This window comes from Drosophila melanogaster, chromosome 3L, assembly GCF_000001215.4.
Source record: "Drosophila melanogaster chromosome 3L".
Taxonomy (NCBI): Eukaryota; Metazoa; Arthropoda; class Insecta; order Diptera; family Drosophilidae; genus Drosophila; species Drosophila melanogaster.
Genome location: NT_037436.4, coordinates 5982318 through 6008937, shown reverse-complemented (window position 1 = coordinate 6008937; position 26620 = coordinate 5982318). Strand labels below are relative to the sequence as shown.

At 42.7% G+C, this 26620-nt stretch overlaps 1 protein-coding gene and 2 long non-coding RNA genes across 3 annotated transcripts in view, besides 1 other annotated feature; 2 read left to right on the top strand and 1 right to left on the bottom strand.

Annotated features, from left to right (window-relative positions):
* PVRAP (PVR adaptor protein) overlaps positions 1 to 11730 on the bottom strand; it is a 29110-nt gene extending 17380 nt beyond the window's left edge. The window contains exon 1 of the mRNA NM_168153.2: positions 11285 to 11730. The gene's annotated coding sequence lies outside the window, so the exon portion shown is untranslated. The remainder of the gene's footprint in view (positions 1 to 11284) is intronic.
* Positions 4562 to 7156: a mobile genetic element.
* A 12867-nt stretch (positions 11731 to 24597) lies between the features above and the next one.
* Positions 24598 to 24818, top strand: lncRNA:CR45440 (long non-coding RNA:CR45440). Its single transcript, NR_124805.1, has one exon. It is a non-coding gene; the product is annotated as a long non-coding RNA:CR45440 (long non-coding RNA).
* Positions 24819 to 25067: 249 nt separating this feature from the next.
* Positions 25068 to 25268, top strand: lncRNA:CR45439 (long non-coding RNA:CR45439). The gene has a single exon (NR_124804.1). It is a non-coding gene; the product is annotated as a long non-coding RNA:CR45439 (long non-coding RNA).
* The last annotated feature ends 1352 nt before the right edge of the window (positions 25269 to 26620 follow it).

Genomic DNA, 26620 nt, shown 5'->3' with positions numbered 1-26620 from the left:
GAGGGCCGTAAAAAGCATATTGACATTGCCACAAGATCAAGCCATCCCATCCATCAATCAATCAATCAGGCCTGACACCAGCTGTGGCAGCCGCAAAAATGTATCCACAGGACTCTGGTGGCAGGTAGAGGATGATGCAAAAAATGTAATCTAATCCAATTACTCAACACTGGCAAACAAGGGGGAGGGGGGCAAGTATTCCCGACCGGGCGCTAATGGACGAGTCCCCAAACATGTCGCATATCACATGTCTACAGGAAAGTTAAATAACCGAGGGCAATCGCAAAGTATCAATAGCCAAGAAGAAAGAGTGCGGATATGGCCAAAGCCACAGGGCCATTTACATCATCAACCCCAACTAACCAAACGAATGCGTTTGATTATTAACCAACAAAAAGCCGGGTGGTGGTAAGAGTGCAAATCCTGGCCCAAAACGAAGGAAAAGAAATTGAAATTCATGCGCATTCGGAGGGTTCTTCCTATGCCTTTGTTAAGGCCACGGGGCTTACAAGATGGAATATCTTGTTGGGTTGGGCTTGTGGTCCCCATTGCCTTCTATTGACGAAATTATCATTTCTGTTGCTTCAATAAAACGACAGGCCCGAAACTAATATGGTTTCATCTTTACCCCCCCAAAAGAAGCAGACTTAGGCATGAAATTGAAAATGTAACAAAGGGAAAAGTGAGAGAAAAATGAGAAGGGAGGAATATGTTAGGCTGATTGGATGGTGAAACCTCCGATGATGATGATGAGGTGACATTGGGAGGAAAATCGCATAGTCTGCAAATGAATTTAAGCAATACTTTTATGCCAGCCTACCGATTTATCGTGGATTTCATTTCACTTTGCACAAGCAAACACCTTCAACTTTCACTCTTGGCAATCGAATGGCAATTATGCCCGCCCATAGTTCAAATATTTGCCAGTATTTCACCATCGGAAACCGGTGCCTGATGCTGACACCGAGTCCGATGCCCAAACCCCGAACCGATTATGCAAATTTGTCCGGGTTAACGATTTCATTAAATGCCAGAACCGGCCACGCCTTATCACCCAACTGCCCCTGCGGTCTGGCCAACTAATTTCAATATCATCCACTGCCTCCAGGAGCTTGCATTAATTCTCACATTTAGCCCACAAGCCGCAGGAGGCGTGTCCTTGCTGATAAACAGGCACATCGGAGCTTCCGTTTAGTCTGCCAACTCTGGACTCATAACAAATCCCCCGGCCTCGTCCTGCAGCACACAGGATGTCCTGGATAGAAGGTAAACCGGGCGGACACATGGTCGCAAAACTGAGCGACAACCAAGCATCCAAGGGGTCAATTTGGAGCGTATCAAAAAGGGACAACAGTTTTATAAACTAGAGTTTTGCAAGCTTAGTCCAAGGAAATCCCAAAGGGCGGGGTAGGCGACTAAGGAACTCTGTCTGGCCAGCATATTTATAAACACATTAAAAACGCTTCACTGGAAAGCCCTGGCCAGGATATGGGAACTTGATGAGTAATCAGTTGAGAGTGCTGGGAAACGATGATAACGAAATTATATACACAATTAAAAATAGTAGAAACATATAGTCAAGCAAATCAAAAACAATTAAATTATAAAGATTTGAACTGAATTTCAATTCAATTAGTTAGGAGATAGCATTATTTAAGGACATTTTCGCTCAGTGTGCAACTAAAACTTCCTGTCCCCTTCCCCCGAAAATTAACAGAAAACAAGTCAAAGTCAATGTTTGTATATGTGATGTGCTGGTTGTGGGCGAAATCCCACAGCATGTTGAAAAATGTCAGTTGCACATGAGACTGGCAGGGACCTCAAACCTCAAGAACCTCAGCAGTCAAGCCACTGGAGTGGAGTGTAGGCAAAGGACCTCCGGCTGGGGTGCCCATCCGAGGAGCCAGTGATGAGGAATTGCTGCTACTTGCAGCTGACGGTTGTTAAGCTTGTCAACATGAAGCGACAGTAAGTCGCAATGGGACCAGGAGGAGGATAAAGCCAGGTCCTGGCGTAACAATTGAGGCTACCCCATATGCAGTTTATCCCCCAAGTCCTGACATACCTATTCCCCAAAGCTCCACTACTTTTCCAGGTCAAGCCACATTTGACCCCGTTTTTATCTGAAAGTCAACAGTTTAAATGCCATTTAACATTTTATGGCGCGGGGGAGAGCATAGCGATTTGTAACCTTCATGTTAATACTGCAAGCCAAGTTATTTATGTAAATTACTGGCAACTGCAATGCCAACTGCTCCAAAGGATGCTGGCCAAGCTAAGGACTCCTTAACTCCCAGCGTTCATGTTTTATAATTAAGTCAGTAATTTAAGAGTGTCGGGCAAGGGAAACTTTTTTCGCTTGCAGCTTTACTCGACTGCATTCCTTGTGGCTTGCAATTTGGTTGGAAAACTTTTCGCCGCCCTTCCCTCCCTCGCATCTAAATATGGAGAAAAACCGGGACAGAGAAAAGCCGTGCGAAAAAGCGGAAATGTTAACAACTACTTTGACATTTGCCATGGCTGCGGGAGCGACTTTTCCGGGGTGTTTGTTTGCAAGTTGAAATTACTTAAGTGCCAGCGCGACGAGGCGTGTGAATGCTGCCGAATCGAGTGCTCAGTCTTCATTCTGCAGTCCAAAGTCACCAGTCCCGACTGAATAAATGAGTTAGAGAGTGACTGAAATGGCTGAAACGGAGCTTAACTTCGACCCTGGCTCATAAATTAATGTCATTGCATTAAAGCGTATTGGGGCATCTCAGTTGCAGTGCCAGACGCAGTCGGAGTGTTTTCCCGAATAAAAATGAAAATAAAAATTAAAACTGTGCTGCAGTGTCGAGAGTAACACAAGTTACACAGGCCCAGATGCAGCGAAGTGTGAAGGACAAAAGGCTACAATACGCAGAGTAAAACAGGCTAGGAGGATTTCGATGAGACTTCCACATATCCTGTTTTCGGGGATTTAAATAAGGTTTTGATTTTATTAAAATGATACGGATGCTAGAATTCAATCATATCTGTGATTATCCGAGTACTATCATCGTGTTTGATACAACGGATACTCCTGTGTTTCAAAAGAACTGAGCACGAAAAGGAAGCAGGCTTAAACTGCAGAAAAAAAGGGGTGATCCCCTAACGAACTACAAATACTCTTATGCTGTCTGGAGACCTTGAAAGAGTTTTATTTTCCGACGAAAAAGAAAATGTTTTTTCTGCCGGAAGTAGTTTCTGCAAGAAGTTGGCCGGAATGTCCTGCCATCTTGACTGCAAAGCGCTTGCCTAAAAAGGAAGCCATGTCAGACTACAACAATGTTAGTTAAATTTCGAAGCTACATTTGTTTTGTGCCAGCCTGAAAAATAAAATAGAGGTACTGACACAGTGAGAAAGGCGGCAAGAGTTGGCAACTCGTGTGCATGCATAGTGCATAAGTCAGTCAGTTGCCAGGGGCCAACATGGGAAGTCGGGGTATTTCGTAGTCCTGGCATGACTTTTAGACTTATTGTTCGTTGACTTTTTGGCAGCACTCGAGTTGCCTCTTTCATTTTCATGCTCGCACTTGAAAATGAATAGCCAAGCAAGCAAGTTCTGTTTTGCTCGGGATAGAAAAATATATTTCATAAACTGTTGCAAGTTATTAAAACGTCAGTCACACTGCTTTGCGTACCTGCTGCGAACTCTGTTTTGATTTTCTTTGTTGCAGCAGATTCATCTTAAGTTTATCTTCGGCCATTCCCTTTGGCCAGACTGCGACCAGACCATGGCTCGTAATATATCCTCAAGGTATGCATTAATTACAAGGATCGTAAAAGCCGGCAGTGGGAAACCTGCGCCTTGCAATGCCAGCAGACACGAACTAAAACCTCCAGAGATCCCGACTCTGTTTTACTTTGTGTTACTTTCTGCATTTTACGGCCAGACGGAGTTTGAGGTCCTTGAGTGTAGATATCTACATATATACACTCCCTGCTCGTTCCCTTTATGACATTCCATTGTTTCGGCTCTGTAATCAGGCGGCAAATTTCGAGTGCATAGTTTATATGCCTCCCCGCCGAAATATTTGTCTCCAGCTGCAAAGGGCTTTTCATAAATTGCTCCTTTAAAATCCCGCCAAAGGGAATGGGTGGCAAACAAATGACGAACTCATGTTGAAGGCTCATTTGTTTTATGACTGACGCTTAGGCAGGCAGCTGATGTCCCTATCTACTACTTTGCGTCCTTTCCTTTTCGCACTCCGGGTGTCCCAGTTATTTGACACGCTTTTTTGCAGTCCTAGCAGAAACGAAGACAGGCAGTTGCTCCTCAGCTGTCATTCATTACTGGGATGCAGGAGAACAGGGGGATTTATTGTATGAGCCCCACACAGCACACACTGGAATACTCATAAACAGTCAGGCATCCATATCATGAATTTTCACTTGCAATTTAAATAGTCGCACATCCCAAGATACCGTATTTTAGTAGTTATAAATACTCTTAAAATATTTCACGATATTTATGTATGATTTTTGTTTTCTTTAAACCCTATTATTACTATTTTAATATTACGTATTACAAGGAAATACACAGTCGCATGTGAGATGAGCAATCGAGTGGACGTGTTCACAGAAGTCGCGGATAAAACAAAAACGTAATTGTGATCCATCACAAACATTTGCGCAGATCGTGTGCTTATCTCACAAACAAAATCTATTTTTAGTCACTGCATAACGGTGACGGCTTCGGTTCGCGAAACTTATCAGCAACTAGCAATTTCTAAGCTGTGTTGTTTTTGCCCCTCGCCCTGCGCGCTGCGCAAGCGGGAGGTTGTTACAATTTACCTTACAAGTAAACCGGTAAATCTTATCGTGTTTAGTAAATATCAATTGCATTATACGGCATAAGTATAAAGACAATTGATATAATGGAGAATTCATTTGCTCAATCGCGACCTAGCAATGGGTGCGATAAATTTGAGAAAATGAGGAAAGTAGCAGGTGTTGAGCCAGGAGAATTACGCTCCCAACTCCGCGCCAGCTGTGCAGTTGTTTCCCCTAACCTGGAAGGTATGCCAACTCAATCTACGGTCTCCAGCTTAATGGTGACAATCAGCAGCAACACCAATGCAAGTGTTACCTGCACTATTTCTAACGTACAGGCCAACATGATCTGTACTCCTACATACACTGATTGCACAACCGTGACCACTAGCATTTGCCCAACTACGCCTTATGACAATGGACTCCCGACACCTCTGTCATCACTGCCCAATAAGCCATCTAAAGCGAAATGCCCCTTTCAAGCACATGATCGTACTGTCAACAGGAAACGAAAAGGCGTGTCTCAGCCCCCATTACCTATCCTCACCCCTTCTCCAAGCCGTAAAACTAAAAGGCAGGCCACTATGCCACTCAATGAGGAGGCCTCTACCTCCACTGCAGCAGCATTAAATAACAATCGCTTCGCGCTTTTGTCTGCTGAAGCGGAGAATATGGAGCAAGACGTGTCGGATGCTGATTCTGACATTGAAGACTCTGCTGCCCGAGATGGTGGTGGACAATCCGCTAAATATAGCAAACCCCCAGCCATATGCGTACCAAGTGTAAGTGATCCGGTCACCTTGGAACGGGCTCTTAATCTGAGTATTGGCTCCTCAAACTACTACATCCGCACCTCTAGATTTGGTGTATCCAGAATCTATACAGCCAACCCTGATGCTTTCCGCACCGCTGTAAAAGTACTAAATAAGTTAAATTGTCAATTCTGGCATCACCAACTTAAAGAAGAAAAACCCTACAGAGTAGTGCTTAAAGGAATCCATGCTAATGTTCCTAGTTCGCAGATAGAACAAGCATTTAGTGATCACGGCTATGAGGTCCTTAATATCTATTGCCCCAGAAAGTCTGACTGGAAGAACATTCAGGTAAACGAAGATGATAATGAAGCTACAAAAAACTTCAAAACTAGACAAAATTTGTTTTATATTAATCTTAAACAAGGCCCGAATGTTAAAGAGTCTCTTAAGATAACTCGACTTGGCAGATACAGAGTCACTGTTGAGCGCGCTACACGTAGAAAAGAACTGCTACAATGTCAAAGATGCCAAATTTTTGGACACTCTAAGAACTATTGCGCCCAGGATCCTATTTGTGGTAAATGTAGTGGTCCCCATATGACCGGGTCCGCTTTGTGCATAAGTGACGTATGTCTGTGTATAAATTGTGGTGGTGATCATGTCTCGACAGACAAAAGCTGCCCTGTCAGAGCAGAGAAAGCCAAGAAGCTAAAACCAAGGTCCAGGCTACCGATGACTAATAATATTGCCACACTCAAACCTCCACAACGTTCTTCAAGCGGTTACATACCAGCTGAGGCATTAAGAACCAACATCTCTTATGCTGATATTGCTCGACGCAACACGACTCAATCTAGGGCTCGTGCTACTGTGCAGGCTGAAGTTATACCAACGTCGGACAATAGCCTTAACAATAAATTTATGACGTTAGACAACTCCATTCGGGCCATCAATACGAGAATGGACGAACTATTTAAGCTTATACACGAAACTGTAGAGGCTAATAAAGCTTTCAGAGAACTGGTTCAGGTTCTAATTACACGTATTCCTAAATGACTCAACCAACCTTAAAAATCGGATTGTGATACGCTCGCGGATTAACAAGGGGCTCTGAGGAGCTTCGGATATTCCTCAGCGATCACGATATAGACGTAATGCTTACCACGGAAACACACATGCGAGTTGGTCAGCGCATCTATCTCCCAGGGTATCTTATATAAGACAAGCTCCAGAACATCGCCCAAAAATATATGGAAAGGCTTAATGTACACCCCAACAGCCTAGCAAGGAAGCTAGGAACTGCAGCTGTGGTCAATGCTGACCCTCGGACTAGAGTCAAAAGAAGACTCAAGCGACACCACCCTCATGACCTCCCTAACCTGGTTTTGACCTAGAAAGTCTTAGTTTTAAAATTCATTAGAATAATCAAATAAATAATAATTACTATGTTATATCAACTATTATAATTCTCCCTATCATTTTTAGGATTAAAAATCTGTTAGTCTTAAGTAACCAAGACACATTGTAAAATAAAATAATTTAAGCAGATCAAATTAAGTTGCCGCATGGGTAACAGTGCGTTGATCAAATAATAAAAACATCATAAATATCCCCAGCGTGGGCTATAAAAAAAAAAAAAAAAAAAAAAAAGGAAATACGACTTATTCCTGCGTGCATTTGTATGCAAATTATAATTGCCTACTTTTCGGTGCTGGCGAAATACGAAATCTTCAAAGGCAGCATTGCGGCTGCTTTATCAACTTTATTATGCCAGCGTCAAAATTAACAACAACAGCGTGGTTGAAACGATGGGGGAATGACCATAAAGCAGCCTCTCTTTTGGCCCTTAAGACAGGACTCAACTGCAGGCCGCGACCGTTTTACGACTCACACACACAAACACTCCTGAAAACAGTTTCAATGTCTGATGCTTCTCTTGCTATGTGTGTGAGTGTGTGTGTTGGTGTACGGTGTGCTCCTTATTTATCTCGCTTTTGTTTGGCCCCGTTCAACCAGCCGCTGCCCTCCCTTCCCACCACCGTCCTCGAAAAAGAGTGTCTTACTTTGCTCGGCTTTCTCGCTTTTTTCGTTGCTTTGGCAACTTCCAGGACGATTTTGTTTGCCTGCTTAGTGCGTACGTGTACGTAGTTGTGAGTGTGTCTGTGAGTGAGTGAGTCTGCATTCTGTGCTCGTGTGTGGGTGAATATCTCTGCGAAGTGCGTGTTCGCCAACACTCGTGGCTGAGCGCCTGTTCCGAAATATTCTCCGTGTGTGGGTGTATCGCACACAGACACAAGCCCACAGAAGCGATGTGCCGTGAATATGCATGTGTATGTGTGAGCGCCATGTTGCTGGCAACATTGAAATGGCAATTTTGGTGCCGAAATGTTGCCGAGCCGCTTGAAGTGCTGCCGAGTGTTTTGATAGCGGGCCAACTAAGCCCCAGAGATTTTACTCATATGCACACATCATCTCGGCAATTTTAAGCGGCTTACGACGACGATGATGCCGTCGCAGAATTTTCATTACTAAGCCAAAGGTGAATACCTCATACTCCGAATCATCCGCACAGAACGTTCGCCATTCTCCTCAAGTGCGCAGTCAACTTCAAAAGGCTGGCAAATTCTATGGGTTAGCGAAGGAGTCTCAAGGCAAACACAGATCAAATCTTATCGGGAATCATTTTATGAGCAAAATTAATACGCTTCAAGCCAACTGAAGCGGCTGAGCGACTGGCAAATTTGTAGACGTTTTGTTGTTGCCCAGGCAACTTGAACATCCCCATCCTCGACGAAAGGCAACAATATAATGAGCCAGAGCAGGTGGCAGGAGTGGTATCAAAAGATTGATACAAAAAGATATGCTTTGGCACTCGAAAAAATAAGTACTTTTAAGATAATATAAATATTTTATAACTACTTAATTGGAACCTTAGCATTGATGTTTTTCTTTCAATTCTTGAATGTTTATTTAGGAAATCATTTTTCTTTAAAATCCATATAATACATGAAGTTATGAATTTCTGTAAATATTTTCGCAGTGAAATAACGGGCTCACGGGCAACGACATCGTCATGGAAATTCTTCATTAACTCAACTCGGGCGCTGAGAGAAAAGAAGTTTATGTTATTAAGAACATGGAGGAGTGGGCGGAGAATGATGGCAATGGTTACTATCCGTGGCGGATGGGGGCGTGGCTAGGCTGTGAAGGAGGCAGCCGGAGCAGCAGCTGTTGTTGTAGTAAAATGTGTGTTTTACTTGACAAGAAAGAGATAACGGTAAATGAATATGCAGCAATTTGCACGCCCACATAATGAGTAGGGCGATGGTGGCGGAGAGAGGCATGGAGGGGGGAAGCGGTAAGGATACCGCCGGCGGGCAGAGACTGAAATAATAACAGCAGCAGAAAAGCAACAGCATCAGCCGCTAAACAAAAGTCGATAAACATAAACCAGGCAACGCAGACAAGCGCTGATAAGTGTGCTACACTTTCCACAGGAAACGGAAGGCGTGGGCTTGCATGTGTTTGCTTGTATTTGTGTGCGAGTGTGTGCGGGTGTGTGTGTGTGAGGCAAAAGTAAATTAAAACGATTTTAATTACGGTTGCCAAGACGATGAATGAAAATGTCAACGATGCCGGGCGACAGCAGGTGGGCGTGGCGTAGGCGTTCAAGGAGTGAAAGAGTGCGGAAAAATGAGACAACTCCTAAAAGCCTTTCGTTGTACCGCTTGCTGAGCAGCAGTGTGAATTATGGCACATGTACAAGGCGCTTATGCACCGAAAAAAACGAGGATCCTTTAATAAGTTTCAACAGTGATTTAAGCTACTACAAAATACTATTTTACAGTACACTTTAGGCCAACAAATACGTTTTGAATAAGAAGCCACAGGTTGACTTAATAACGAAATTTATTAAATGAAGTGCAAAACTTAAATTCATACATTTCCTGAATAAAAAAATTAAATCCCTTTTTTATAGTTTATCAAATCTGTATATGACAACTCTTTTTCATTCGTGTACGTATGTGCCAGTGAGTGGAATAAAAGCAGATTTTCATTTAGACTCTGTTTTGTTGTCTTTAGCTACTTGACAAGAGCCAGAAGCCAAAGTCACTGCCAAGAGCAACACCAGCAAACTTTAACAAATAAACGGGTTTTCAGGAAAAAGGGAGAAAAATGGGGAAAAATAGAAGTAGGAGCAGCAGTCGCTTCTAGCTCAAACAAACAAGCTCCATTTTTATGAGGCTCTTTTGTCTGAGGCTGCTATTCCGCCTTTTTTCCCCTAACTTTTTTTATACCTTATTAACGCTCGCTCACTCGCTTGTTGAAAATGAAAAGTTTTCGTTGCGGGCGTGAAATTTTTTTTTTCCCACAACCGAAAAAAACAAAGATGGAATGCTGAAAAGCCACCGAAAAAAAGGAGAGCAGAAACCATGGCTTGCTGATTAACTTGACACGGCCAAGAGCGGCGAGGGAAAAGTGTCGCGGAAAAGCGGTGGGTGGTGAGGTGAAAAATTCGCGGTTCGTATGCAGCTGACAGGCAGCACCTGTCGCCGCTGCGGAAGTGTCGACTGCGAATACGAATGCGACTGCGGCCAACAAACCGCCGCTTGACATTTCCTTGGCGACGCTTTTCAAGGAAAATGTTGCTGGCTTGGCGAGGGGTTCGGAAAACGTGGTGGGCGTGGGGCGGTGGAAGGACGCTGCGGTGGCCTTGTGTATCTTATTTTGTGACTGCATTTAAGTGCATTTTTATGCCACAGATTTAAGTGTAAGCCAGTGGATTGCCAAAGTTTGTCCAGGGGTTTATCTTCATTAATTTCCGCAGTGCTTTTTAATGCAGCAGAACTTCATATTAACCCCAAAAGTGTGCTGTGGCAAGTAATTCGACTTGGGCGCTTCTTTATAATCGTGCCATAAAATCGACAACAGTTTTTAACGGACGCGTTCTGATTGGATTCCTTCTTTTAAACTGCTAGCATTGCTTTAAGTTTTACCATATCCTAAAAAATCAGTATTTATAAAAGTAAAGATCATATTCTTATCAACGAAATCTCATTGCTGAATTCAGAGAAAACCAAAAGGTTTCTTTAATAAAAAAAGGTCTTTAAAAGCAGTCTTTCAAGAGCAGTACATTCCATTGAATTGGCATAGTTTTATATTACTTTATTCACACCGAAACGTTTTTCTCGGGCATGCTCGCGTGCATTTCAACGCCCCGAGGAATTTAAAGTTTTTCGGAAAAGCTGATACACTTCACTCCAAACATGTTGACAGCTTAACAGGAAGTCTGCCCCAAGAAGTACGGCGACACCCCGAAAAAAGTTGATTCCTATCCTTGGAGCCCGTTGCACCCCCATTTGCCGCTGATAACTTTAAGCCGAACGAGGCCAGAAAGTGTAGCAGCTTTCGTGGCAAAAGTTTGCAATGCATTTTGATGTGCAGCCAAAGTGCCAAAAGGTGGCAAAATGCAGAGGGGGGAAAACTCTCTGCGAATAATTATATAGAGAAGATGAAAGGACCGGAGGCAGCGAAGCGAAACAAGAGCCTATGCAATTCTTTCAAGTCAAGGCTACTGACCTTTTTAACACTGTTTGTCAAGGATGCAAAGGGCCGACTTTGATCCCAACAAAGGGATAAAATAAACCCAAATTGACCAACAAACAAGACTTGTATATCCAAAGGATATTTAGGATGTGGAGCCAATAATGAAATTTGTCGTGTGTCCCACTCACCTTAGTATCAATTTTTGGCGGCAATTTTCGTTATGTTCACGACCTTTATTTGCGTTTTCGTCTTATTGCCACAATAATCCAAAGGAAAACTGGCCAAAGTTTTCGCATAAAATTCAATTACGATTGTGAACTCATAAATCGCAACACTTGGCCGCGTTTTACGATTACGTCTTTTGATTTCGAGCACGGAAAGTGTGAAACTTTTTTGGTTAACGCGGCTACTTTGTTATCACTGTTATCGGGCCACGACTCTGGCAATAAAATTACCCCGTCGCGTCGTTAAAAGTTAAACGACCCTTTGTGCTAAACTGGGGGATTTGTTAAGTTTTTATGACTTTCGACGAATTTCGGACAATGTTGAAGTTTTGGGCATCTGCCAGTTGTATACGGTTAGGTGCCTTTTTGGGGCAACCTTTGCAGTTGAAAGCGCGCAAGGAACTGTTTATCCTGGCCCCATGTGCTGGCATTTTTGTGCTAAGCCCGAAACTTGGTATCCTGCCACGAAACTTGGCATCCACAACAGCGCATGCGCTGGATTTCCTCGGAATGTGGATGTCTGGAGTGGGACAGGACCTTTCCAGTCTGCATTCAACTGGTGGTTGGCTTGCCAATCGAATCCTCAAAGAACTGCCATATGTGCATGGTTGTCGTGACAACTTGATTTTCTCATAAGCTAACGGTTTCTCATTTCCTACTGCCATGAATTTGATAAGATTTTATTACGATTTTTGCCGGTGGCAACCTTTGATGCGCCCAAACATCCACTAGTTTGAAATCCGAAGCTGATCTAATTATGCGACCGTTTAGCAGTGCATACTTTTCAGAGACTTAAAAGAGGGCCGGTAAACATCTGAAAAGGAGAAAGGACTGTCGAATGACATTAGGGCAAATCCGCTTACAGATGCGGAGATGAGATGAAGATACGGAGGGTCGTCCATTGTTTATGCAAGCGCATTAAGCTGAGGCTTAGCTAAGGATACACTGACTACTCGGCATGGAGATGCAGATGGGCAGATGCGGATACTGAGATACTGAGAAACAGAGATACAGATACGGATTTAGATACAGTAGCCCAGCTCACACCCACAAGCAGCAGCGACATGTTGCGGTTTTGCGAGCAGTAGATTGACCTGGCCAAGAAGCCCAAACAAAACCGCATGTTGCAGGGCGTGGCGGCATCTTAAAGCAGTCCGAATCCAGCTGCAAAATTTGAAACTGAACACTCAAAACTCACAAATGAAGAACCTATGGATAAATCGAAAAGTCAGCGATGCGAAGTTGAACTCATTAACGGCAGTGAGTGGAAAGTCGTTGTCATGTAATCCAATGCCGTGTACCAAATTGGAATCTCGTATTTCTCATAGATACACGGCGATACGTGCACACGTATAAAAAGGACTAATAAAAGGAGGAAAAATCAACTAAGAAAAATGGAAACTCGCGTGGATATTTCGTGATTTTCCGTCTGTAAGCGCCGGCGTGCAATCTTCTTTTTATATGCCATCCATTTTATTGTTTATTTACAGCATTGTTTAGTAGCATATATCCGCGTGTATATATACATAGATACTAGTATATTCCCCAGTCAGCGTTGATTTAATGGCTGTAAATTGAAATGGAATACGCGAAAAATGGAGAAAAATGTTGGGACAGGTGAGCTGAGTTGATTTGGCAGAAATATATTTATTGAAAAAGTTGTCAGAAAAGAATTTAAAAGAATAAAACTTTGCGGATTGAAATTTGCATTTCACAGTTGTACGCCGGCTTACGTCAAACATTTTCTATCCTTTATGGATTTTATTATGTATTTTAAAAGCCTAAAAAGGCTTTTTTTCTTGCATATTTCACGAAGAAAAAGGGAAAACAGGTGGTTAAGAAAAGTTCCAAATTTATCTATCGGCTTTTATCCTTTGCCTAACCATTTAAAGGAAACCCAACTTCTGGTTGCCAATTTCTGTTTATCTTTCTTGTATCTTTTCCTCGTTTTGCTTACATTACGAGCGGAAATTTGATTTGTTTCTGATAAATGCCATTTATTTTACTTGTTTAAGTCCTCCCACTCGCTTGCCCCTAACTTTCCATGAAATTCAATTGCCAAATTGATTCAACTTTTTCCCCTCGCTGCAAAAAGCCATGGAGCTTCGCGTTGAGCCGCAGATAATTGAATGATTTGAATTTGTATATTGAATTTGGCTTTATACATAGCTGAACACGCCCATTTTTCATTTAACGCCCACCACCCGGCCTTTCATCATATTTGGCAGTTTGGCAGTGCGAAATTTTTGTTCATCGTGTTGCGTGGGATTTTTCTATTAAAATGGAAATTGTAGGCGAATTGGAAAATTGCTTATCAATTGACGGGGGGCATATGCTTCAAGGATCAAACGGAGGCTAAAATTGATTTCCCTAGCCGCCACCATTTTCCGATGACCCCGCGCACCCACGCCCCGTTTATGCTGCAATTAAGTATAAAATTAAGTTTTTCCCTTGCCAGCGAGCTTAATTGAGTTGTATGTGTGGATTTCATTCCCATGGAATTGGGGTGAATCCCTCTTGGAATTTAATTTAATCCACTGAAGCGTTACGCCGCCAGAAAATGCATGGCGAATTTTTTTCCGAATATTGCGCTGCCTGCCTTCTTTTAATTGTTTGTTACATGGGAATTAAAGACAACTGCCCGCATGATGATGTAACCATATCGATGGAGGGTGCACATATATGTATACATAATGATCTCCCCAAGCAGACGAAGTGTCTAAGAGCGCTCCTTTCTAGACAGACATGAAAAGGAAACCCTGGGCTGGCTAATGGCAAGGTGCTCTCGAGCTCCTTTGTTGCCAAAGAACAAAAAACACAACTATTACTTATTGGTTCGTGGAATGCAACTAGAACGGCATAGAAACCCTCTCTCAAGTGCCACTCCACATTTCGACCTTTGTTTCGCAATCGAGTTTCGATTCAAAAGCAATACAAACACGCACTGCGGGTGCCACTTCAACCGGTCGAAATGGGAATAGGAATGGAATTGGAAATGCTAGAATCGTTTGAGAAACTGCGTCACCATAAATTGTAATTACCCAGAATTCACGCGACCCACAGTCTCAGGAAGAGGAAAAAAATATAAAGTGTCAAGGGGCGTGTGCAGCGACACTTCGCCGACCCCTCCCCACATTATTTTTTTTGCCGCCCGCTGGTACCAGGTACCGCCCGCCGACTAACGGTCTATATCTATGTGCGTGACTAGCGGTGGACTACCGAGCGGCGATAGTTTATGGAACGTGCTGGACTTTGAATAGGTATGATATAGATAGATGTGATAAAGTGTAAGGATTAAGGCTAAAACACATATTTTGTTAAGCGTGATATAAAAAAAATAGCATATATATATTAATATTATATAAAATTCAACATTTTTAAAATTCCAGATCCTTGTTTCTTTTTTCTGCGTAGTAGCCATACCCCATCACTATCCCATCCCTAACCATCACATATGTGTCGCATAACCTAAAGACGTTTACAAATGAATTAGGCCAGTCCATTGCAAAGACGGCAGTTTAGAGCGCAGGCGCACAGCTTGAGGTCGTGGCAGAAACACAAAGCGAAGACTTCATGGCAGACACAGTGACGCAAACCGCATGCTGACTTTTTTCAATTCTCCACGGCTACCCCATACCCATTAAAATCGAATTCAAGCCGAAGGGAACTGCGACCCAGCAAAGGCATTCCTAATGCAAAACGTGTGGCGACGACACTTGCCCACGTTCGCATGTGTTTGTCAGCTGTCCGTCTTTGTGGCAAGAAAGAACGCATCTCCATAACATACAGCCCGCAAGAAATGGTTTTAAATTAATAGGAAAACACCATCGCTGACAGTAAGTCAGAAGTGTGACATACTTTTAATGTGATTACGAGTCAAAACTTGCGACGAATGCTGATGGGATTACACAGCCAGCGCCACCAAAAGCCAATTAGTTTTTCCCCCATGTGTGCAGCCCATCGATGATGGAATTACATTGTGTCAGAGAAGAGAAACAATCACAGAGTGCGGATTCTCGCTGCCATTGCCTTTTCCAAATGCAATCCCATAAACGACTGCCACTTTCAGTGCTCACACATTGTAAAATGCATTTAAATGCCACCTTTGTGCTTTTACCTTGGGGATAAACTCAGTTAGCAAAGTCCATATCAATAATTCCGAACTTGCGGCGAACGAACATAAAAGTCAAGAACTTAATTTCCAACTGCTGTCACTTTAAAAACACAATATTCGGTTTTATGACTTCTTCGTTTGGCAAAAGACCAGGAACAACTTTTCAATATCCGAGGCCATATCCGGTCGGGCTATAACCAACCACTCACACCGACAAACACAGATGGCGGTCGGCTGGCACTTTGTTGGCTTTGTGTAAAGTCGCAGCTTAAAACAAATAAAATGCGAATGAAAATTTATTTTATGCATGTTGATGCTGTCCTCGTCGCCGTCGAGTGCATTGTTTTTGCAGTGACAACAGTGAGACCAACGCATGCACACGCACAGCAGCAGCACAGTTTCACCTGCACACACAATGGTAATGTGTATGCAGCACCAATACGCATACACACACAGGCCACAAGGATTCTAAGAGGCACACGTGATGTTTGCCCGCCTGCAACTGCAACAAAAAGCGAGCTGCTGCCGCTCCAAACTGCTTAGCTCTTAAGGAAGTAGCTGCCACAGTGGCTTCGAAGTGGCCAAACCCAAGGCGATTTGGCTTAATACGCAGAAGGGCTCCGCCGAAAAGTAGTTAGTTAAATAGATTAGTTTAAGGCGAACACAAACAAACGAGTTGTCGATGAAAACAAAACCGCTTGCCTGCCATAATATTGATTTTCCGTTTAATATTTCCTAGAATCTGCATATGTAAAATAGTAACGTATTGAATTACAATTTCTTAAAACTACGCACAAAAACAAATGTGAAGTACATTTCATTGAAAAAGTTATCAATATTTTCAATACCGATCTTAAAGTATCTTTCAGTACTTCTACCACAGTGCCCATCTCGTATCTGAAGCTTATCAGGTATCCGTAAGATCTATTTGTGGTTTTCTTGCGTTTGGTTTGGTTTAGTTTCAGTTTCTGTTTGGTTTCGTGTGCCTGGGTTTGTTTATTTGTTAGCTTGGAGCATCACAGACGTAGACAGAGCCGTTGCTTTTCCTCGGCGTTTACATTTGCCCAAGTTGGGCAAATAAAGTCGTTAAGCGGAAGCTGGGAAAGATCAGAGGGGCGAGATAGAAGCGGCATGGCAACCAAGTAGCAACTTGCATTATCTCGATGGTCATGGCCATGTGATGTTCCCTCCTCGTTCTCCTGTCGCTTTTTCCCAGTTAATGCTGCCAATTCCGGTAGCAGCATACAACTGACATGATAAACAAGCTAAACATGCCAAAAGTGTCCTCGGCACTAGCCCAACTACTACGGCTGCACAGAGAAAAAAGGAAATTAAGTCATTCATTTTCTGATCCTAGGCCATTTTCACCTATATTTCGGATTTTTTCGGATTTACAAGCCTAGTTTTCTGTATATATGAGATTTATATACTTTCAAACACAAATAGATCATTCTAAGATTAATATATATTTTTCTCTCTATATGAAAATCCTGCCCGTTCCTTGTCCTTCGCCTGACAGCTCTTTTTTCCTGTCTGTCGGTGTTGTGCACATTTATCCTGTCCCTGCTAGTGACACCTTCTTTGTCCCCCCGCGTTTTGTCTGCATGTCACTCTTCATTCGCCGCCCCACCTCTTTCCACTTTCTCCACTCGCCTTTCTCTAATGCTCCCTTCCTCCCATATGGAATTCAAAGCAACTGCTTGCAGTTGCCGCCTCGATATATTCCACCCACACATTTGCTTAAAACGTGGAAATTGATTTTCTATTTTGTTGCTGGCGAGTTTTCCTTTCGGTTCGCTCGCCTTTTTTCCCTCAGCAGCGATTGTCAGTGTCAGCTACACGTGATTGAGTCTTATCTTTAGTTTTGTCACTTCAACGCTGGCAGCTACTTTAAATGTCAGCACTCGATGGAAAACCAGGAGCTGTGGAAACTCCCCCCAGTGTTCTGAGTATCTGGAGTCCATTTACCAACCAACACGTGCTGTTTTGGCGAATTTTACGTTCCCGTTGAGGAAAGAGGAGAGGTTCTATCCCTACTACTGGTGTGTCAAAAGGGCTTACAAGGCGCGTGTGCTGCAGTTGTGGATTCAAAAGGGTGAACAGATAGGGTCCCCTCTTTGTTAAGTGCAACACATGTTGGCACTTTGTTTTGGGACTTGCTTTAGAGCTTGTTTAAGCCATTCCGATAATTCTGAAAAGGAAGTGTCGCCGACAAAGACAGTGCATAAATTACCTGTAGAACTTCCGGTAAGAAGGTAATGAAATTATGATCAACAATGGGAAGTTTTAGTCAGGAGACATTTAATATTTACTAAACATTTACATTTACTAAATTGTAAGCTTTTTGAAGATATACGATAACAGTTGTTTTTAATTTTTCAGATTAAAGAAAGCTTGGCTTGTTTGACATCAAATTATTTTACACCATTTTCATAAAGTGTCCCAATATTACCTTGCTCACACAACTTTGTTGATTGAATCTCCCTCTGAAAAAATCACTTTCCAGCAATTTGGCCAAAAATATTTGCTTACACATCAACAGGAAGTGCTTTCTCTTCCTTCCTGCCGAACGAAACCACGGAATTTTACTTCGGCCACCACAAAGTTTGTTTTAAGCCCGTAAAAACCTGGCCAAGGACCCCAAGGCAAATAAGGCAACGACATCTTATAGAAGTTTGGGGCCCCTAACGCAATTTTTATGCCGCGTCCGTCGTTTTTGTCGCTCTGGGAGCCATTAACGAGGAGCGACTGTCGGCCCACTTACGCACATTATGCTTTAAATTTATGTGATTAATAAATTTCCATAATTTCGGGATACAGCATTTTCTGCGCCTGCAATGGACGAATGTCCTGTCTGTCAGCCATTTGGCCCGCTACCATCGCTTTCTTTTTTGGTTAATGGCAGCCGAGATTGTCCCAGATGAAAATTAAAGATTTTCTCTTTTAAATGTGGCGCATTTTCATCAGCATTTCTTTTTTTTTTTTTTTTGTTGGTTTCGGTTAGTGGTTTTGGTTCGTGAGGGTATTAAAATAAATTTGCGCGCTTAGTTTTGGTGGCTGAGCAAATGAATAAAAATTAGTTTGCAGGCCATAAAAAATTAGGCCAGCTTAAGGATAAATTCCCCAAAAGGGAAAACAGAGAGGGCGAGCAAAAGCTGGCACTCAGTGAAATTTATGACAGCTTACGCACAATGCATAAATCCTGGCAATTGTGTGCGATTTTTAATGCTAGTTAAATCGACTGAAAATGACAGTTTAATGATTGACATGCGCCGTAGCTGCCGCTGTGGTTGCCACTGTACAGTGAGCACCCCCTTCGAAGTATCCTTTTTTTTTTCATATCTCCCCCCACCCTTACAAACGTTTCAAATGAATGTCAACTGTCTGTCCGTCCGCCCGAATGACGAATACACTCGTTAAAGGGCATACGCCGGAATGAGCCCGGCGATTCCACAGTTTGTGGAGCGAAACGAATCGTGGCGGGGGGTTAGTCGGGTACTCGGTTTCCCGGGCACTTCGCATAGTTGGGCAGTTCCTCGACCCCACCACGCCCACTTGTCAGTTGTCAGTGGCACAAACGGACCCGGGAAAGGGGAACTGGAACTGAGATGCCGGGAACATCGTCATCATCGTCATCGCCAACGCATCACCATCATCCACATCAATGTCAATGTTTATGACAGGCGCAGAGGATTAGCGGGTTACCCATTCGGAACCGTTTTAACCCTCCGTGCGTATGCTTTTAGTGGGCTGAGGGTGCGGAGTTATGCAAAATGCGCATTGCTCTAATGTGTACACTCCGAGAAATTACCATATGACGCGGTTCAGTGAGTCAGCAGGGCTCAGCTGGGCTAAATATAAAGTGTATGATGGATAGCATATCAAGCAAGACGTTGAATGATATGTCACATACATAAAACAATGGCATTCACTTTTCTCAATGCTAAATTATATACCTTTAAAACAATTTGCTTTTTAAATAAAATTCCAAATATTTTAAAGTGTAATTCTTATGCGAAAATAAATTAATTTATCTGTCGTCAACAGCGATTTCTGAGCTATCATTAATAATAAATTAACGAACAAAGCATTTTGACTGCAGCGTGATAAATGATCCTGATTGGACTCATGTCTCACGGAAAGATAAGGACTTCGAGTATAAGGTTACATTTTAAGTCTAGTGATTTACGAGTTCTTTTATATTTCTCCCACTGTACTAAGAAGGTTCGTCATTCACTGTCTCCATTTCGAACTCCCGCGACTGCATTGCGCTTGTCAATCAGCGCCCCTTGTTGAGAATGACGAAAAGTGCATAATGTGGGGGTCATTCCATTGGGAGTTGCGGAATGAGGTGATGGGAGGAGAGACGATCTGGGTTGGGGGGCACAATGTGTTCAAGTGGCCTGCGGAATAAATCATGCGTGCTGACCAAACGACCTCCCACCATCGAGTTCCAGCCTCTGACTCCAGAATGCCGACGACAATTGCGACCACACTTGAAGTTGCATTAAGCGAGGAAGTAACGAGAGCCCAGTACATACACTGAAAGAAACTGCAAGGCATATTAAGATCAAATGGTTCTGAAAAGGTAACAAATTAATATTTAGTAGCATGGTTAAAACCAGAAGCACTCTTTTGTCTGTTGATTTATCCTTTAATGCCAATTTTTTTTCTGTGCACCCCATCTGTATCTCTGCAAGTCCCCCACCACCACCGCCTCAATCATTGCTGACTTATCTTATTGTTGATAAATGCTGCATTTCATTTCTGTCCGACTCTGGTTGCTGCTCAATTGTTGTCTGTATGTGGCATGAAAATTCGACAAAAACTCACTTGAGACAAATTGTGAATTCGTTTGAGGAGGAGCATCTACTTGAAGTGCGCTTAGCACAAATTTGTTTTGTTATGGAAAATGTTTTATTAGCAGCCTGCGTGAGGGGGCATTACTTCTCGGGGATGTTGCTTGGAAACTGTCGCGTAGGCGTTTGATTCAGGCGACTAGATGAAGATTAATTGCGTTCCATAAAAAGAGGCCAACGGCGAGGTCACCCGACGTAGTCACTGTGTATCTATAGGAGCTATCATATCGAGTTGCAAAGCCCGTTAACTGAGCGGAATAAGCTTGGAACATTTTTGAGAGCTGCACATGGTTACCTTTAACATCCGCGATGACATAATCTCATCGGGATACAGTGGCCGTGAGATAAACATCGCAAAGGTATCATTACAGGGTCCAACAGGAGATTTGCAGTCATGACAACGGCGGAGGTGACGGGGAAATGTACTTTATTCGAGGGTTGCAAAGTCAGCCAAGTGAAAAACAAGCAGGGCACACGTGGACAGGACACACGCCAATTTGGTGGAGAGACGTACTCTAACTATCCCATCCCATCCCCTTTCAGCCAGCCAGTCAACAGAAATTATAATAACAGTAATTACCAGCAAACCAACAGACCATCGGGCTCCTCGAACTGAAAAAAGAAAGGGGGCCTCTGCTGGGGGAAAACTTACGTGTTTCCAACAATCAAATTTATGGCTCAAGTGCAGGACAACACCCCATAACACCAGAGCAACAGGAAGTGGCGGCGCGACCGCAATGCACTGAAAAAGACATTGTCCAATTGTGTTGAAAACAAAAGTGCAATCCACAGCAGTCTCAGTAGTTGAAAATCATTACACTTTCCAACACTTGCTGAAACCTATCTCATATATATCATATTTGATAAGCCTTAGATATGAAAAACCTCCTCCATAAAGCAGATACTTATTTGTCAGTGTAATAAACAACCCTCCCCAGAAAGGATTCGTATTCGAACTAGGAATAGAAATCGGAGTCTATGTATAAGTTAGTTGCATGTCTCGCTTGTTGCAGTTGCCGCCGCTGATAAATGGGCCACGTGCCTTATCATCCGGGAATATAACGAGCAGCGGACGTAGGACTTGTAAAAATAGAGCTTCCCCGGCGAAGAGATCACGTAACCCCTCGCGAACCAAACCCCTGATTATGCAGCCGGGCAAAATGGATGCGAGCCGAACACGAAAACCAATTTGTAAACGACAAATGCAGACAGGCCGCGGCGAGGGGGAAGTCGCGGGCAGGCCACTAATGTGGCATGCAAACACACAAATGCATTCAAAATAACGCCAATAATAATAAACTCGAATTGAAAGTGCAAACAGCGAACTTTCGAAGGAAACAAATGGCCAGGGGAATAAGTAACCCTCGACTTTACGCTCACTGCAAACAAATTGGTAACAAAGTTTCCCTTGAACCGAATATTTGCCTCTCTTGACCTCTAAATGTTAAGTACTAATTTTCCAGATGGTTTTCTCTATACCATGAATTTTTAAGCACTTAGTAATTGTCACAGTACAATTTATTAAGACTAAGGCTGGCTTCAGAATATATTTATTTTTTTTTTTTTTTGATAAGAAAACCAATTTTCTGCGAGTGAAACCCTTCAAGGATGCCCTCTAAGCCGCGCACATCCCCAAGGACTTTGGTTACTCTTCAGTGGGACTACCCATCCATAGGATATTCAATACTGCCCATCCCCCTACCACCAAATAGCTCACCTTTTATCGGGCTTTCATCAATTTACGGTATGTTTTTTTCCATATTTTTTTTACCAATCAGACAAAGCGCGTGTCCCGAGAACGTTTTGAATTAATTTAATGCCCTCTGCCTGCTGCCAGATGATGGCCCAAAGACCATGTCGCGTCAACATCATAATTCAAAAACTTCATTCGAAAACATGACGTTTTCATTTCGGCACGCGTCTCGGCCAAAAGCAAAAAAGTTCCTTTTATTCATTCATTTGCTTGGCCAGAGGGTTGGAAAAGTTGCCACGGTGTGAAACTCGCCAGCGGCGCTTTCATAATCATAATTTCATTCCGCCTCTAAGTGCTGGGAAATTGTGTTTATGTTTAGTTTAATTTGCAGTTTTCAGCTGAGACGAGGGTGAATGAAGCCTAAATGCGACCCTGTCATGCAAAAAATATTACACAACTCGGAATGCACGGGAATGTACGGATCCCGATTGAACAGATCAAAATATGAAGAATTTCGAAACTACTTTGGTTACAAATTGGGCAAATTTCTACATTGCTAAATTCCGTTTATTAAATAATCTTCAATTAATCTTTAAGTACTTGTTTTTTTATTTTCCATGTGTTCCAAATGTGTTCCAAAACAATAACTTTTTTCCTGAGACTGTGGCTTCTAGTGTCATTTGGCTTGGTGGTCGTCTGTCGGGCATGAAATTGCAAACTAAAGCCGCCATATAGGGTTGAACCAGACAGGGTCGTGTCAAGCTTGTGGGTTTCTAATAGACCTGATTGATGACTCAGCCGGATGGCATATGTCCTGACAGAGTTTACAGCCAAGTTAAGCCCGAGAGCAGCTGCTAAAAGCCAGCCAGGTCCCCTGGGGCACTAAGCTTTAAACTTAAAAAAGTTGAAACTCTAATGCCACATAAGCTGCCATTAAGGCATTGCTGTCGGATCCACACCCACCATTAAAAATGAATAAAATCAACTTAATAATTTAAGCTAAAGACTTTTTCAATTAACGGCGGTGACAGCCGACCACAGACTAAGCCGCAGGACATCAGAGGCGGCAGGACTCCATTATCCTGGCTGGGGGTGTGGTCAGCCAGCAGATGAAGCAATGGAGCGGAAATCGAAACCAATAAATTTCACAAGGCTGGGAAATTATGAAAATCCTAATTGAAGCGGGGAAAATATACTTCTCCCATGTGGGTGAAAAAAAAGTATCCTTTAGTCCTTTTCATCCTCTACTTTGTATCGATTTACCTGATCAACCTGGTAAACAGGATATCTTTATGGAGGCGTTGGCTGCTAATAGCATTTCTAATTGGTGGGCAGGCAGTTGCTTTTCCCAGTACACCAAAGCGGGTTTCTTTTGATGATCCTTCATGCGGAACACACACGATCAGAGTTCCTGATAATTGGTCACCGTAATCAAAAATATATCACATTTAAGGCGAAAAAAATTTTGTCAAACTTCTAAAGAAGGGTTTATTTTTCTTAAGAAGTTCGAATATGTGGCCAACTGTAAGTTGTAAATTAAATTTCGCATAAATCAAAAGAAAACTTATCGAATTAAGTATTCATTGAACCCTATTCAAATTTTTTTTAGATATGTCGCCAGCCAATATATATTTGCCTACCAACTCAAATTGCTGCTGTCAATTTTTTAAACACCTAAATCTTGATAAAATGCGCAAAACCCAAATAAAAAAACTTTTATCGAAAACCGAAAAAACTGGAAAGAAAGAGGAAAATCAGCAAATAATAAGCGAAGTGTCGCGCTTGATTTATGTGATTTGTTTGGCTCTTTTGGAGACTAGGTGCCAGGACTCGTGTGGCTGTGTAAATGTGTCCTTAATGGCGCTTTGTCATCATCAACATTTGTCCTTGTGCCGAGTGCGTAGCCGGCAGGCAACAGGATATGATTTATGCCCCACCATTTCTAGGCACCCACATATGTGTAGTTTGCTGTTGGGTAATTTTTTGTTAGGGGAAAACCACAGAGAAGCCGCAGCTAACTTGGCTTACTGCCGGGTTTTTTTCGCTTTTCGAACTTTTTCTGGCTTTGTCGGCCTAATGACAATTTTTCATATGATTTGTTGGTGTGCGGACTTGATAATGGAGGAAAAAGTCCAGGGACCTAATCATAATTTATATCGATTCTTGATTACGCCTTGTATTTGTGCGACTTGATTTATGCGAATGCCAGCTTGCTGTTCATTTGATGTGATTTTAATGTGGTCCGAATCTATAGAAAACTTCCTCAATTGATGGACTTTGATTTGAACCCTTGAGTACTAGGTATTGAGTGATTGATTCGATGGCATTTTTTCAATTGCAGTTGCATTCCCAGCTTAGAGTGCATTTTTCTTGATTCTTTTCCCGTTCGGCGGCATCCATAAAATGTGTGTGACAGGGGTCGTAAATCATATTTCTCTTGACATTTCAACTTGGTTTCAATTGAGAGTATCTCCTCGAGCTGCATTGTTTACATAAGCCAATTTGATTACGCTCCGTTGACAATTGAATGGCAAGCCAATCAATCCCAACTATTCTCGACTTGGCCCAGAAACAATGAGTGCATAAATCAGGGCCCAATGCAATTGAAATAGTTTTCGCAAACGAAACGATGGACGCGGATGTGCATGCGGATGCTCCGACCGGGTCAATAAAGTAATTGAGACTGGCGCCGCGGAGGCGGAGGGCAGAAAGGATAAGCAAACAAACCAGGAGACGCCGGAGTGCACACGAGGGGTTGCAAATGGATGCGGGCTCTGCATTTATGCAAATGATATAGGGCAGGAGTCGACCAGATACTGTTACCCGCTCTATTTTAGATAGGGGATCGCACTGGAGATGGCATCGTGATTGCTCCAATATAAACATTATACATTTTTAAAATACCTACTATTTTTTATAAACTATTCTAAAATTTTGCATTTATTATGATCTCCAGATATATCATCTGCCTAGTTTCCTGCTTGAAAGTCATCTCTAGTCAGTTGTAGAAATATATGACACTTAAAATTCTATATTCTTTTTATCTATTATAATAGTTAGATATAGACTCCTCACTTTGCCATCCCTAGCTCATTTTGGCTGCGGTGCCTTTGGCTGACTGAATGACAGCGAGGTAAACACAATATTTACACAGCCAGAAGTCCGGACCAGCTCGCATTTAAAAGACATCAACACGAAAGGGTTAAAACGATGCATTTGAATTACCAAAGTAAACACGATATACGAAAATACAAAAATACGAAAATACTTTTGAGTCCGTTGAGGGGCGAGGCGTTGGACTAAAGGGGGTTAATTGGACCGCTTGCCGGATCGCACATCCATCCACAAGATATAGATGCGAACCGAGTGACTGACTGACAAGTCCCTCGTCGAAGGTCTCACTCTGCTTATGACAGCTGTCTGAAAGTTTTCTCGTGTATCTGACACTCTTGTTCTCTCGACTGCTATGCTCGGGAATTATGATTGGGGCGCGGTTCATTAAACACGAATTTTCGTATTTTCTTTTAATTTACTTGGCCCATTGTTGACTCGTCGTTTTTGGCCAAAAACCAAAAAAAGGACTGCCTGCTGACAGCAGCATTTAAATTGGCCATTGTGCCAAAGGATATGGTAGATACGTATAGTAATCGAAGTACAGGTAGCTTCGGGACCGAAAACAATCGCGCAGCTGCCCCAGAGAAGTGCGGGAATTGACTTTGCTGACTCTGATTGTGTGTGTTGCATGTTGCGGTTGATAGACGGCGACACAGGCACAAAGGGAAAACTCATTATTTCTCGTTTTGTTTTCCATTGCAACGTCATTAACTGCTTGGTGTCCCTCCTTGTTCCCGGTTCCGTGCTCCTGCTGATTCGAAGCTATAAATTCCCCTAGAGCGGTGCCAAAAATTTCATTTAGGTCTATGTCTAGGTCTATGCCTAGATCCTGGGTCCTTGAAAACACAACGACAATGGGCCAGGACTCACCCATCATCCTGACAGCGGCGCTCGCAAGCCGTCCAGACAGTCAGGCACTTCTTTTTGTTTGGTCCTTTATTTTTTTGCAAAAGGCTTTGTTCCAGTTTTTGGCATTGTCTCTGATTTTTTTCACTGGCTGTGCAGCCTTGAAAAATGAGAGAAAATGTAGTTTGGATGAGCACTCGGCGGCTGCAAGGACATTCTCATTGCTTTCCACTTGAAAATCGCATTAGGCGGATTTCGTTTCGCGTTTTTGTCTGGCTGCATCTTTCACTCATCAGATTTTCCCTTTTTTTTGGCAAAAGGAGGCTTAGGGGATAGGTGAGTCTGATGAGATAACAAGAGGCGTGTGTGGGATGCGCTACTGAAGTCGACAACAAAGGAACCTAAGAACTTTCTTTTTTTGTCGGCCTGAAAACGCAGAACCTTTCGCAAATCAGGGGAAACTTTTTCTTTTGCTGGACAAACAAATCAGAATCGTTTAGCAAAACTAAGTCAAAGTTTATTTCATTTCCCTGAACGGTCCGTTCGTCCACTTGATCCATATGTCCTCGAGGATAACTCAATTTCCACTGATTACCCTCATGAGTCACTTCAAACGAGAGAGTGCTATCTATTCTTCACCATCTTCAGTTTGTTTGCCTGTCGTGGTGGAAATA